Here is a 15,776-nt window from a genome sequence, read left to right as displayed (position 1 = left end):
TCTACTATCGAGATGGATCCGGTTAAGGTTCAGGCCATCCAGGATTGGACTCAGCCGACATCTCTAAAAAGTCTGCAGAAATTCCTGGGCTTTGCTAATTTTTATCGTCGCTTCATCTGTAATTTTTCTAGCATTGCCAGACCATTGACCGATTTGACCAAGAAGGGTGCTGATTTGGTTAATTGGTCTTCTGCTGCCATGGAAGCTTTTCAGGAGTTGAAGCGTCGTTTTTGCTGTGCCCCTGTGTTGTGTCAACCTGATGTTTCTCTTCCGTTCCAGGTCGAGGTTGATGCTTCTGAGATTGGTGCAGGGGCGGTTTTGTCACAGAGAGGTTCTGGTTGCTCAGTGTTCAAACCATGTGCTTTCTTTTCCAGGAAATTTTCTGCTGCTGAGCGTAATTATGATGTGGGCAACCGAGAGTTGCTGGCCATGAAGTGGGCATTCGAGGAGTGGCGTCATTGGCTTGAGGGTGCTAAGCATCGCGTGGTGGTTTTGACTGATCATAAGAACCTTACTTATCTTGAGTCTGCCAAGCGCTTGAATCCTAGACAGGCCCGTTGGTCGTTATTTTTTGCTCGTTTTGATTTTGTGATTTCATACCTTCCGGGCTCTAAAAATGTGAAGGCGGATGCTCTGTCTAGGAGTTTTGTGCCCGACTCTCCGGGGTTATCTGAGCCGGCGAGTATCCTCAAGGAAGGAGTCAGTGTCTGCCATCTCCCCTGATTTGCGGAGAGTGTTGCAGAAATTTCAGGCTAATAAACCTGATCGTTGTCCGGCCGAGAAACTGTTCGTCCCTGATAGGTGGACTAGTAAAGTTATCTCTGAACTTCATTGTTCGGTGCTGGCCGGTCATCCAGGAATCTTTGGTACCAGGGAGTTGGTTGCTAGATCCTTCTGGTGGCCGTCTCTGTCACGGGATGTGCGTGCTTTTGTGCAGTCCTGTGGAATTTGTGCTAGGGCTAAGCCCTGCTGTTCACGTGCCAGTGGGTTGCTTTTGCCCTTGCCGGTCCCGAAGAGGCCTTGGACACATATTTCGATGGATTTCATTTCTGACCTTCCCGTTTCTCAAAAAATGTCGGTCATTTGGGTGGTCTGTGATCGCTTTTCTAAAATGGTCCATCTGGTGCCCTTGGTTAAATTGCCTTCCTCCTCTGATTTGGTGCCTTTGTTCTTCCAGCATGTGGTTCGTTTACATGGCATTCCTGAGAATATTGTTTCTGACAGAGGTTCCCAGTTTGTCTCGAGGTTCTGGCGAGCCTTTTGTGGTAGGATGGGCATTGACCTATCTTTCTCCTCGGCCTTCCATCCTCAGACTAATGGCCAGACCGAACGAACCAATCAGACCTTGGAAACATATCTGAGATGTTTTGTTTCCGCTGACCAGGATGATTGGGTGTCATTTTTGCCGTTGGCTGAGTTCGCCCTTAATAATCGGGCCAGCTCGGCTACCTTGGTCTCTCCATTTTTCTGCAATTCTGGGTTCCATCCTCGTTTCTCTTCAGGACAGGTTGAGTCTTCGGACTGTCCTGGTGTGGATTCTGTGGTGGACAGGTTGCAGCAGATCTGGACTCAGGTAGTGGACAATTTGACCTTGTCCCAGGAGAAGGCTCAGCTTTTCGCTAATCGCAGACGCCGTGTGGGACCCCGACTTCGTGTTGGGGATCTGGTTTGGTTATCTTCTCGTCATATTCCTATGAAGGTTTCCTCTCCTAAATTTAAACCTCGTTTTATTGGTCCGTATAGGATTTCTGAGATTCTCAATCCGGTGTCTTTTCGTCTGACCCTCCCAGACTCCTTTTCCATACATAATGTATTCCATAGGTCGTTGTTGAGGAGATACGTGGCACCTATGGTTCCATCTGTGGAGCCTCCTGCCCCTGTTTTGGTAGAGGGGGAATTGGAGTATATTGTGGAGAAGATTTTGGATTCTCGTGTCTCTAGACGGAAACTCCAGTATCTGGTCAAATGGAAGGGTTATGCTCAGGAAGATAATTCCTGGGTTTTTGCCTCTGATGTCCATGCCCCAGATCTTGTTCGTGCCTTTCATGTGGCTCATCCTGGTCGGCCTGGGGGTTCTGGTGAGGGTTCGGTGACCCCTCCTCAAGGGGGGGTACTGTTGTGAATTCTGTGGCTGAGTTCACTTCTGTGGTCACAAGTGGTATTGCAGTCTCTGGGCTTCCTCCCTCAGGTGTTTTGGTGAGCTCGTTGGCTGCCTTGCTATTTAGCTCCACCTGAGTCTGTCTTCCTTGCTCCTTGTCAATGTTCCAGTGTTGGATCTGAGCTACTGCATCTTTCCTTGGGCCTGCTGCTCTGCTAGATAAGTGCTTCTAGTTTGTTTTCTGTTTTTTCTGTCCAGCTTGCTATTAACTTTTGCTGGAAGCTCTGAGAAGCAAAGGGGTGCACCGCCGTGCTGTTAGTTCGGCACGGTGGGTCTTTTTGCCCCTTTGCGTGGTTTTCGTTTTAGGGTTTTTTGTAGACTGCATAGTTCTCTTTGCTATCCTCGCTCTGTCTAGAATATCGGGCCTCACTTTGCTGAATCTATTTCATTCCTACGTTTGTCTTTTCATCTTGCTAACAGTCATTATATGTGGGGGGCTGCCTATTCCTTTGGGGTATTTCTCTGAGGTAAGTCAGGCTTGTATTTCTATCTTCAGGCTAGTCAGCTCCTCAGGCAGTGCCGAGTTGCATAGGTAGTGATAGGCGCAATCCACTGCTGCTTATAGTTGTGTGAGGATAGATCAGGTACTGCAGTCTACAGAGATTCCACGTCTCAGAGCTGGTCCTATTGTTTTTGGTTATTGCCAGATCTCTGTATGTGCGCTGATTACTGCACGCTGTGTTGCCTGATTGCCAGCCATAACAGTTTACCCCACATATTGTGTATAATCGCACTCAGGACAAATTGGGCAACAAATTTTGGGGTCCAATTTCTAATGTTATCCTCGGGAAAATACAAAACTGGGGGCTAAAAAAATAATTTTTGTGGGAGAAAATGTTTGTTTTATTTTTACGGCTCTGCATTATAAACTTCTGTGAAGCCCTTGGTGGGTCAAAGCGCTCAAAACACATCTAGATAAGTTCCTTATGGGGTCTACTTTCCAAAATGGTGTCACTTGTGGGGGGTTTCAATGTTTAGGCACATCAGTGGCTCTCCAAACGCAACATGGTGTCCCATCTCGATTCCAGTCAATTTTGCATTGAAAAGTCAAATGGCGCTCCTTCGCTTCCGAGCTCTGTCATGCGCCCAAACAGTGGTTTACCCCCACAAATGGGGTATCGGTGTACTCAGGAGAAATTGTACAACAACTTTTGGGTTCCATTTTCTCCTGTTACCCTTAGTAAAATAAAACAAATTGGAGCTGAAGTAATTTTTTTGTGAAAAAAAGTTAAATGTTCATTTTTATTTAAACATTCCAAAAATTCCTGTGAAGCAGCAGAAGGGTTAATAAACTTCTTGAATATGGTTTTGAGCACCATGAGGGGTGCAGTTTTTAGAATGGTGCCACACTTGGGTATTTTCCATCATATAGACCCCTCAAAATGACTTCAAATGAGATGTGGTCCCTAAAAAAAATGGTGTTGTAAAAATGAGAAATTGCTGGTCAACTTTTAACCCTTATAACTCCCTAACAAAAAAAAAATTTGGTTCCAAAATTGTGCTGATGTAAAGTAGACACGTGGGAAATGTTACTTATTAAGTATTTTGTGTGACATATCTCTGTGATTTAATTGCATAAAAATTCAAAGTTGGAAAATTGCGAAATTTTCATAATTTTCGCCAAATTTCTGTTTTTTTTCACAAATAAACGCAGGTACTATCAAAGAATTTTTACCACTATCATGAAGTACAATATGTCACGAGAAAACAATGTCAGAATCACTGGGATCCGTTGAAGCGTTCCAGAGTTATAACCTCATAATAGGACAGTGGTCAGAATTGTAAAAATTGGCCCGGTCATTAACGTGCAAACCACCCTTGGGGGTAAAGTGGTTAATAGCCAGTAAAGGCTACGCAGACAGCTGCGGGCTGATATTCATAGCAGGCTACAAATATTGGCCCCCGGCCATCGGCTTTCACCCTCTGGTGCAGAAAATTACGCGGGAGTCCACCCTGCTTTTTTCTTTTTTTAAATGAAACACTCATTAAGGCCTCTTTCACACTTGCGTCGGTACGGGTCCGTCGCTATGCGTCGGGCCGACGTACCGAAGCACATTGTGAAATTTGTGCATGACGTGGGCAGCGGAAGCAGTTTTTCAATGCATACGCTGCCCATTCTGAAGTCCGGGGAGGATGGGGCGGAGTTTCGGCCACGCATGAGCGGTAGAAAATGGTGGACGTGAGAGACAAAAAAAGTTCACTTGAACGTTTTTTCGTGCCGACGGTCCGCCAAAACACGACGGATCTGTCGCATGACAGACGCGACGTGTGGCCATCCATCGCGATCCGTCGCTAATACAAATCTATGGGTAAAAAACGCATCCTGCGAGCACATTTGCAGGATCTGGTTTTTCCGCCGGATCCGTTTTTTCCGCCGGATCCGTTTTTTTCCGCAGAATCCGTTTTTTTCAAAACTCACCGGATTGTGCCTGACGGCAATAACCTGATGTGTGAAAGCAGCTAGATATATGTATAGATGCATCTATGTATCTATACATATATCTATCTATAAATATATCTAGAGATATAGCAATAGTAAGCACGGCACTCTTGCGTCTGGGACGCTATTTTGCGTCTGGGACGGTCCGATTTAATCACTCCTGCCTTTTGACCAACATATCAATGGTATCTGGCCTGAACTCAAATTCTCCATACAACATGACACACATAGGATCAGCTTTCTGGACACCTTGATTTACAAGGAGAGGGGGGGGTCACTTGGCGATCGACTTATACACTAAACCAACAGATCGCAATGGCCTCCTACACTTCACTAGCTGCCACCAACCCTCCATTAAGAACTCTATTCCAAAATCACAGTTCCATAGGGTTGACAGGATAGTCTCCGATGAAAATCTAAAAAAACCAGACTCATTGAGATGGAACATAAATTTGCTGACAGGGGGTATCCTCATGGGGTACTGACGGAGGCCAAACGCAATATATCAAATAGTAAACCCAAGGACAATCCAAAAAGAATCCCCTTTGTCTCTACTTTTCACCCTTTTTCTGGCCTGGTACAGTCAACAATCCGGAGACACTGGAATATTCTAACCAAAAGTTATCCTAATATTACAGAGTTCAAATTGCCATTCCTGTCATGTTTTAAGCGAGCTAGGAACCTTAAGGACAGGTTAGTCATGGCAGATGTTGGCCCAGGTACCACGGTCCCTAAGCAAATTTTCCTTCAAACTCAGAGACGAGGCACATTCCCCTGCCTAAACTGTCTACAGTGTAGCAATGTACAGAAGGGTCCCTCTGTTTTTCACCCACAAACGGGTAAGGCTATTCCCATAAAGGGCTTCTATACCTGTGAGTCAACATTCGTTGTCTATCTTATCAAATACCCTTGCGGCTTGGCCTATGTGGGGGAGACCACACAAACGGTGAGGGATAGGGTGGCCCAACATAAGTCCACCATCCGATGTAATAAGACGCACCTCCCCCTCCCATTCCATTTTTCCGAAAAGAATCATAATATCGCCCAACTCCGGTTCCAGGTTCTAGAACAGGTAGACATCCCTAGAAGGGGCCAAAACCGTATTAAAATGCTCCAGAGAAGGGAAGCGTACTGGATTTATACTTTACAGACCCTAGAACCGAAGGGATTGAACAGGGACTATGTCGTTTCAGCTTTTTTGTAAAATACTGTGTACATGTTTTTATCATGTTTGCGATGTACATTGACCTTGTGTAACTATTTGTGTCTTGGTTTTAACTGTTTCACGTTTCTTCCTTTACAGAACCGTTAATTGTACCCCACGCACTGAGCACTGGTCTTTCCTCACATGGTATAGTATTCCTACACAATGCCATTTTTATATAGAGTGTTAATCTGATCTCTATATATTGTTCCGGTGTGACCACCATTTAGGGACCTGTTTTGCTCTCCTTGGCCATCTTTGCCACTGTGCAGAATGCCTGCAGCACCTGTCCTCAGCCCTGTCCATCCCCCAGCACTACGCTGTGATCTGGTTTTTGTCTCTCCTGGTACGCCCTGCGCTGCGGCCCTGTCGGCATATGGCCTCTATTCATATAGACACAGTTTTTACAGTGTCTAGCTCCTCTGCGCAGACGCCGCAGACCCCGGCATTTCTCCCAGGGTTTTCCCCTTTTCTGCGCATGCGCGGGTACTCCGGTCATGTGACCCTATGACGCGGCGCGTCAGCTGATCTCCAGGCGGCGGGCACTTAAACCCGGAAGTGCCGCTGCCATTCAGCAGTCCCGGGAGAACGCGACTCCTTCTGCACGGCGCCGGTGCCCCTTGAGGATACAGGTACAGCAGCGCCCTCTCCTAGCAACGCTCGCCCCTCGTCCGCGCCATCCCTCCCCCTTCCTCCCCCTTACCACCCCCTTCCCCCCCCTTTTTGCACTCTCCTCGGCATGGTTACCTACTCCCTGCTTCCATTCTCCACAGCGCTACCGCCATTGCGAGTGTTTCGCCCCTCTGCAGCGCTCAGCCTCCGTACCTCCAGACTCTTCAAGGTAACTGCCGTAGTATTAGGGGGGGGCCCTCCTGCCTTAGGCCGCTCAGCCTGTGCCATGCGATTTGTCATGCATTTTACCTTATTTCTCCCAGGCGCTTTTCTCTCCCGGATTCCGTCTAATGTTGGCACCCCTGTGGGCCCACACATATTTCTCGTGGCTTCCAGGTATTAATTTGGGGGCCTTGGGGGGCTCTTTACCTTCACCATCCCGGTTGTAAGCACTGCACTGTGCAACTGTACCCGCACATCTAGTACCTTACATATAGGTTCTTGGTGGTCACACTTATGGATTGGTCTGATAGTATAGTACGCCTATCAGGGCTTCACGCCTAGTCGCCCTGCACGATACCTGTAATATGGCATTACTGTATGTTTTCATGTGCTCATGTCTTTGTGTTGTAGGCACTTCACCTTGCACCCCAGCCCCGTGACCCCGCGTATTGGGAGGTCACCTTATTCGCTGTATCCTTCTTTTTGTGTGGGGGCGGTCATTCTACATCCCACTCTGATAGTCCTTTACTGGGACTCGATGCCATCACCTGACAACATTCTTTTCCTATACACGTTCACAGTCCGTAACATCTCCTGAACGAGGCTCACGACTCACGGAACACCAGGCCGGATCTACCTAGTCCGCCACAGTCGTTGTCTGTCACATATCAAGTGATGTATTTTATTCCTCCAAGCAGAATGTAATACGCCTGTATTTACACTGTGCATCATGTATCTTGTCTAAACAGAATTTCTTTGTATTTTTACATATGTATTTCAGTACTCCAAAAACTGTTTCTGATGAAGGTCTTTTGATTAGACTGAAAACGTTTAATTTTTGAACTGGATGCACTAAATAAACGAATTGTTCACTTCTTATCTTGCAAAAAGATCTCCTGAGTGCCAAGTAATTTATTGCTTATATCTAGAGATAGATATATCCATAGATATATAATAGAATGGCCGATGTTTCTAAGGCTACTTTAACACTTGCGTTTTAGCAATCCGTCGCAATCCGTCGTGTTTGGAAAAAAAGGATCCTGCAAATGTGCTCGCAGGATGTGTTTTTTAACCATAGACTTGTATTAGCGACGGATGGCCACATGTCGCGACCATCGTGCGACGGATCCATCATGTTTTGGCAGACTGTCGGCACGAAAAAACGTTTAAGTGAAACTTTTTTTTGTCCCTCGCGTCCGCCATTTTCTACCGCGCATGTGCGGCCGAAACTCCGCCCCATCCTCCCCGGACTTCAGAATGGGCAGCGGATGCATTGAAAAACTGCATCCGCTGCCCACAACGTGCATCAGTACGTCGGCCAGACGCATAGCAATGGACCCGTACCGACGCAAGTGTGAAAGAGGCCTTAATGAGTGTTTAATTTAAAAAAAAAAAAAAAAAAAAAAAAAAAAACTGCGTGGGCTCCCGCAGAATTTTCTGCGCCAGAGGGGAAAAGCCGACGGCCGGGGTCCAATATTTGTAGCCTGCTATGAATATCAGCCCGCAGCTGTCTGGCTAGCCTTTACTGGCTATTAAAATAGGGGGACCCCCCAAAAAAATGACGTGGGGTCCCCCTATATTTTATAGCCAGAAGGGCTACACAGACAGCTGCGGGCTGATATTCATAGCCTAGAGAGGGGCCATGGATGTAGCCCCCCCTGCTACAATACCAGTCCGCAGCCGCCCCAGAAATGGTGCATCTGTAAGATGCGCCAATTCCGGCACTTAGCCCGTCTCTTCCCAATCTCGTATAGCGGTGGGATATGGAGTAATAAGGGCATCTGTATGGCGAGATTTTCTCGCCGGCTTGCAAAATGGACATAGAATAGATCCATGGCCTTAAATATTCGTAAAAACATATATATAGTCTATATGTCAGTGAGACACATATATATTGATATATTTATTTTTAATACAGCGCTAGATAGCAGAAAAGCCGGTAATTCAATTGCTAGCTCCTTCCCAAACCCGACATGATATGAGACATGGTTTACATACAGTAAACCATTTCATATCTTTTATTTTTTTACATATTCCGCACTACTAATGTTAGAAGTGTCTGTGTGCAAAATTTGGGAGCTCTATCTGTTAAAATAAAGAGTTAAATCACGGAAAAAACTGGCGTGGGCTCCCGCTCAATTTTCTCCGCCAGAGTGGGAAAGCCAGTGACTGAGGGCAGATATTAATAGCCTAGAGAGGGGCCATGGTTATTGCCCCCCCCCCTTCCCCGGCTAAAAACATCTGTCCCCAGCTACCCCAGAAAAGGCACATCTGTAAGATGAGCCTATTCTGGCACTTAGCCTCTCTCTTCCCACTCCCGAATAGTGGTGAGAAATGGGGTAATAAGGGGTTAATGTCACCTTGCTATTGAAAGGTGACATTAAGCCGGGTTAATAACGGAGAGGCGTCAATAAGACGCCTATCCATTATTAATCCAATAGTAATAAAGGGTTAATAAAACACACACACATATTAGGAAAAAAGTACTTTAATATTCTTCATTTAACCATACTTACCATACTTCAGTGCTTGCAAAAAATGTAAAATAATTAACCGTATACTACCTGTCCGCCGTAGTCCAATTAATAACAAGTGTCCCATGACGATCTCCCCTATAGAACAGTGACATCGGGTGATGTCACTGCTTTATAGGACCCTCAGTGACACACTGACAGGAGACAATGGCTCCTGCAGTGCTTCACTGAGTTTACTATAGTTCAAAGTCTCACTTTACGGCAATTGCTGCGTGGGAAAATTTCTCACACAGCAATGCCAAAAGTGAGATTAGGGACTATTTTTTTTACAGTGGCGGAGGAATACAGTGCGGAAGGACACCTTCCTCCCATCATTGTGTTCCTGGAGCCCCTGAAGAGCGGTCACATCAGCTGATGCTGCCGTTCTCCACGGGAGATCGTCGTTGGACACTCGTGGATTTCTGAGGACAGGGAGTATATTGGTTTTTTGTTATTTTAATCTTTTTTACAGATGACACTACCTTCGGGGATCAAAATGACAAGTAAAAGTGAGTATGTACTCTATGTTTAATGTACTGTATGTCTGTATGTATAGCCTGCACAGAGCCCTGGCAGCCCGCACAGAGCCACCGCAGAGCCCCCGGCAGTCCCGCACAGACCCCCGGCAACCCACACAGACCCCCGGCAGCTCGCAGAGAGCCCCGGCACTTCGCACAGAGCACCTGCAGCCCACACAGAGCCCCAGCAGCCCGAACAAAGCCCCCAGCAGGCAGGCACAGACCCCTGTCAGCCCGAACAGGGCCCCGGCAGCCTGCACAGAGCCCCCGAAAGCACACACAGACCCCCAACAGCCCGCACAGAGCCCCCGCAGCCCGCACAGAGCCCCCGGCAGTCACGCACAGACCCCTGGCAGCCCGCACAGAGCCCCAGGCGTGCACGCACAGACATCCGGCAGCCTGCACAGAGCCCCGGCAGCCTGCACAGAGCCCCGGCAGCCCGCACAGAGCCCCCTCAGCCCACATAGAGCCCCCGGCAGTCATGCACAGACCCCCGGCAGCCCTCACAGACCCCCAGAAGCTCACACAGAGCCCCAGCAGGCCCGCATAGAGTCCCGGCAGCCCGCACAGAGCACTAGCAGGCACACACAGATCACCGGCAGCCCACACAGAGCCCCAGCAGCCTGCACAGAGCCCCGGCAGCCCACACAGAGCCCCCGGCTGGCATTCACAGACCCCTGGCAGCCCACACAGATCCCTGGCAGCTTGCGTAGAGCTCTAGCAGGTCCGCAGAGACCCCCAGCAGCCCGCACCGAGCCCCGGCAGCTCGCACAGAGCCCCGGCAGGCTTACACAGACCCCCAGAAGCCCGCACAGAGCCCTGGCAGGCCCGTACAGACTCCCGGCAGCCCGCACTGAGCCCTGTCAGGCCCACACAGAGCCTCGGTAGCCCGCACAGAGCCCCGGCAGCCCGCACAGAACCCCGGCAGCCCCACAGAGCCCCGGCAGGCCGCACAGAGCCCCGGTAGCCCGCACAGAGCCCCGGTAGCCCGCACAGAGCCCCGGCAGCGCACACAGAGCCCCGGCAGCGCACACAGAGCCCCCCGGCAGGCATGCACAGAGCCCTGGCAGCCCAGAAAGGGCCCCAGCAGCCTGCACAGAGCCCCAGCAAGCACACATAGACCCCCGGCAGCCTGCACAGAGCCCCGGCAGCCCGCACAGAGCCCCAGAAGCTCACACAGAGCCCCAGCAGGCCCGCACAGAGCCCCGGCAGCCCGCATAAAGACCCGGCAGCCCGCACAGAGCCCCCGGCAGGCACGCACAGACCACCGCAGCCCACACAGAACCCCGGCAGCCCACACAGAGCCCCGGCAGCCCACACAAAGCCCCCGGCAGGCACGCACAGACCCCTGGCAGCCCGCACAGACCCCCGGCAGCTCGCACAGAGCCCTGGCAGGTCCGCAGTGACCCCCAGCAGCCCGCACAGCGCCCCAGCAGCTCACACAGAGCCCCGGCAGGCTTGCACAGACCTCCGGAAGCCCGTACAGAGCCCCGGCAGGCCCGCACAGACCCCCGGCAGCCCACACAGTGCTCTGGCAGGCCCACACAGAGCCCCGGTAGCCCCACAGAGCCCCGGCAGGCCACACAGAGCCCCGGGAGGCCCACACAGAGCCATGGCAGGTCCACACAGAGCCCCCGTAGCCCGCACAGAGCCCCAGCAGCCTGTACAGAGCCCCGGTAGCCCACACAGAGCCCCGGCAGCCCACACAGAGCCCCGGCAGCCCACACAGAGCCCCGGCAGCCCACACAGAGCCCCCGGCAGGCACGCACAGACCCCTGGCAGCCCAAACAGGGCCCCGGCAGCCTGCACAGAGCCCCCAGCAAGCACACACAGACCTTCGGCAGCCCGCACAGAGACCCACCAGCCCACACAGAGCCCCCGGCAGTCACGCACAGACCCCCGGCAGCCCGCAGAGACCTCCGGCAGCCCGCACAGAGCCCCAGCAGGCCCACACAGCTCCAGCAGCCCACAGAGCCCATGGCAGGAACGCAGAGACGCCCGGCAGCCCACACAGAGCCCCGGCAGCCCACACAGAGCCCCCGGCAGTCACGCACAGACCCCCAGAAGCTCACACAGAGGCCCAGCAGGCCCACACAGAGCCCCGGCAGCCTGCACAGAGCCCCCGGCAGGCACGCACAGACCCCCAGCAGCCCACACAGAGCCTCGGCAGCTCACACAGAGTCCCAGCAGGCTTGCACAGACCCCCAGAAGCCCGCACAGAGCCGCGGCAGGCCCATACAGACCCCCGGCAGCCCGCACAGAGCTCTGGCAAGCCCACACAGAGCCCTTGTAGTCCGCACAAAGCCCCGGCAGCTTGCACAGAGCCCCGGCAGCCCCACAGAGCCCCGGCAGGCCACACAGAGCCCCGGCAGGCCCACACAGAGACCTGGTAGCCCGCACAGAGCCCCGGCAACCCGTACAGAGCCCTGGCAGGCCCGCACAGAGCCCTGGCAGGCCCGCACAGAGCCCCAGCAGGCCCACACAGGCCCCACCTGCACACACAGACATGCACAGTGTCCGCCCACGCACCGCCCACACTCTTCCCCCCTCTGGAACAGGATGTAGAAGCACAGAAAGGGTTTATTTACATTCCCATATTTGTGTGACATTGATTTGCATCGGTATCGGGTATTGGCGATATCCGATATTTTTTGGATATCGGCCGATCCAATCCGATACCGATACTTCTGGATATCGGAAGGTATCGCTCAACACTAGTAAGGACCTGTGACCTTTTGAATGGGAAATTCAGCCATCTTGTTACGTACGCTGCGCACACTTACCCGGCTTCTCCCGTCCCTCGGCGCACTCGCGATCCTGTCCAGCGCCGCTCTGCTTCCTCCTTCGCTGGCTCACGGCGTCCGGTCCCTCTGCGCATGCGCGGTCGCGTCTCCTCCATCGCAGAGCCTTCTGGGAGGTCGCGACCCGGTGGCTCCGCCCCAACATGGCGGCGCCCATCGGGTATTTCTTCCCGGCGTCTCCCTAGGTAAGACGCCTTTGCTTTGTAGGTGCACTGTCTGCCGTCAGTGTCCCTATGCCCTAGGCTCCCCTGTACCAGTGTCTTCTCTCAGCCCAGTCTTTACTTTGTCTTAGTGTCCTGCCAGCCCGTGTTCCCGCTGTGTCTTGCCTGTCCGTGTTCCTGCTGTGTCCTACCTGTCCGTGTTCCTGCTGTATCCTGCCAGTCCGTGTTCCTGCTGTATCCTGCCAGTCCGTGTTCCTGCTGTATCCTGCTAGTCCGTGTTCCTGCTGTGTTCTGCCAGCCCGTGTTCCTGCTGAGTCCTTCCGGTCCGTGTTCCTGCTGAGTCCTGCCAGTCCGTGTTCCTGCTGTGTTCTGCCGTTCCGTGTTCCAGTCCTTTCTGTCTCTTAAACAAAGCTTCGCTACGGCCCCTGTGCTTCATCGTCCTGATGCTAATAGACCGTTTGTCCTTGAGGTCGACGCATCCTCTATTGGAGCTGGTGCTGTACTTTTGCAAAGATCCTCGTCCGGACGTTTGGTGACCTGTGTTTTTTTTTCTAAAACCTTTTCCGCTCCTGAGCGTAACTACTCTATTGGAGATAAAGAACTTTTGGCTATCAAGCTAGCCTTGGAGGAATGGCGATATCTCCTTGAGGGGGCTCTTCATCCATTCACCATTTACACAGACCACAAGAATCTGGCCTATATTCAGTCTGCCCAAAGACTAAATCCACGACAGGCCAGATGGTCTTTATTCTTCGGACGATTCGAATTTGAACTTCATTTCCGACCCGGAAATAAGAATGTCAAAGCAGATGCTCTTTCAAGATCCTTTCAGCCTCTGGACCTAGAGGATTCTCCGGCTCACATCATTGATCCTGCGAAGATCGTCACTCTTGCTCCTCTAAGAGTGATTTCAACTCCTCCTGGCAAGACTCTTGTGGCTAACCAAGACAAGGAGAGAGTTTTACGTTGGGGTCACTCCTCCAAAATTGCAGGTCACGTAGGAGTCAAGAAGACACTTTCTCTTATCTCTCGGCATTACTGGTGGCCATCTCTCCGACAAGACGTCACCAAATTCATCGCTTCTTGTCCTTCTTGTGCAAAAAATAAAGTCCCTAGGCAGCTTCCTTCCGGTCTCCTGCATCCTCTGCCTGTGCCTTCCGTTCCTTGGAGTCATATAGCTATGGACTTCATCACTGATCTACCTTGTTCCTCGAATTGCTCTGTCATCTTGGTTGTTGTAGATCGGTTCTCCAAGATGGCTCACTTCATCGCATTACCTGGTCTGCCTTCCGCTCCTAAGTTGGCAAAGATCTGTTTACACCAAGTCTTCCGTCTTCATGGTTTTCCTCATCATATCGTCTCAGACCGTGGAGTACAATTTACCTCACGTTTTTGGAGAGCTCTCTGCAGTCTATTAAAGGTTAACTTGGACTTTTCTTCCGCCTATCACCCTCAGTCCAACGGACAAGTGGAGCGAGTTAATCAAGTCCTGACTACATATCTGCGACATTTCTCCAATGCACACCAAGATGACTGGGTCTCTCTTCTCCCCTGGGCCGAATTCTCATATAACAATCTTCCCAGTGAGTCTTCCTCCAAAACCCCCTTTTTTGTAGTCTATGGTCAACATCCGAACATTCCTCTTCCTGTTTCTCTTTCCTCGGGGGTACCGGCAGCGGATTTCTTGTCCCGGGAATTCTCTACGATTTGGAGTGAGACCAAAGTGGCTCTTGAGAGAGCTAGCCTTAATATGAAAAAGTTTGCTGACAAAAGGCGTTTGGATGCTCCGCCATATTCTCCGGGTGATAAAGTTTGGCTTTCCTCTCGCTAAATCAAGCTTAAAATTCCCTCTTGCAAACTGGGTCCCCGCTATATTGGTCCTTTTCCTATCTTGAGTCGCATTAATGATGTTTCTTATAAGTTGAAGTTGCCTGCCTCTTTACGCATTCCCAATGCCTTCCATGTGTCTCTTCTCAAGCCCGCAGTCTTTAATCGCTTTCACTCCGCTACCTCTTCCTCTCCTCAGCTCTGTACTTCTGATGGAATCTTTAATGTTAAAGACATTCTTGCCAAAAAGGTAGTTAGGGGTAAAACTTATTTTTTGATTGATTGGGAGGGATTTGGCCCTGAGGAGAGGTCCTGGGAGCCCCGAGAGAACATCAATGCTCCTCTTATCATGAAAAGATTCCTTTCTAGCCTTAAAAAGAGGGGGACTAAGGAGGGGGGTACTGTTACGTACGCTGCGCACGCTGCGCATACTTACCCGGCTTCTCCCGTCCCTCGGCGCACTCGCGATCCTGTCCAGCGCCGCTCTGCTTCCTCCTTCGCCGGCTCACGGCGTCCGGTCCCTCTGCGCATGCGCGGTCGCGTCTCCTCCATCGCAGAGCCTTCTGGGAGGTCGCGACCCGGTGGCTCCGCCCCAACATGGCGGCGCCCATCGGGTATTTCTTCCCGGCGTCTCCCTAGGTAAGACGCCTTTGCTTTGTAGGTGCACTGTCTGCCGTCAGTGTCCCTATGCCCTAGGCTCCCCTGTACCAGTGTCTTCTCTCAGCCCAGTCTTTACTTTGTCTTAGTGTCCTGCCAGCCCGTGTTCCCGCTGTGTCTTGCCTGTCCGTGTTCCTGCTGTGTCCTACCTGTCCGTGTTCCTGCTGTATCCTGCCAGTCCGTGTTCCTGCTGTGTCCTGCCTGTCCGTGTTCCTGCTGTATCCTGCCAGTCCGTGTTCCTGCTGTATCCTGCCAGTCCGTGTTCCTGCTGTATCCTGCCAGTCCGTGTTCCTGCTGTATCCTGCCAGTCCGTGTTCCTGCTGTATCCTGCCAGTCCGTGTTCCTGCTGTATCCTGCTAGTCCGTGTTCCTGCTGTGTTCTGCCAGCCCGTGTTCCTGCTGAGTCCTTCCGGTCCGTGTTCCTGCTGAGTCCTTCCGGTCCGTGTTCCTGCTGAGTCCTGCCAGTCCGTGTTCCTGCTGTGTTCTGCCGTTCCGTGTTCCAGTCATTTTCAGTTAAGTCTTGTTTTCCTATTATTCCCTGCCATCCTTATAGCCTTTGGTTTCCTTCTTTATCTTGGGTCGCCCCTTTGGCTCTAGCTGTTGTGTCTCCATTCCCCCGAGGTCCTGCTCCTAACACTCCCTGTATAGGGGGTGATTCCATCTG

At 51.4% G+C, this 15,776-nt stretch overlaps 1 long non-coding RNA gene across 2 annotated transcripts in view; it reads left to right on the top strand.

The window, feature by feature from the left end:
* LOC138657849 (uncharacterized) overlaps nt 1-7,485 on the top strand; it is a 130,503-nt gene extending 123,018 nt beyond the window's left edge. For both annotated transcript variants that reach the window (XR_011317220.1, XR_011317221.1), the window contains 3 exons: nt 5,902-5,949; nt 7,048-7,107; nt 7,218-7,485. This is a non-coding gene — a long non-coding RNA (uncharacterized lncRNA). The remainder of the gene's footprint in view (nt 1-5,901; nt 5,950-7,047; nt 7,108-7,217) is intronic.
* The last annotated feature ends 8,291 nt before the right edge of the window (nt 7,486-15,776 follow it).

This window comes from Ranitomeya imitator, chromosome 1 (genome assembly GCF_032444005.1).
Source record: "Ranitomeya imitator isolate aRanImi1 chromosome 1, aRanImi1.pri, whole genome shotgun sequence".
NCBI lineage: Eukaryota > Metazoa > Chordata > Amphibia > Anura > Dendrobatidae > Ranitomeya > Ranitomeya imitator.
The sequence above is the reverse complement of the archived record's forward strand: the minus strand, read 5'-3'. Positions and strand labels throughout refer to the sequence as shown.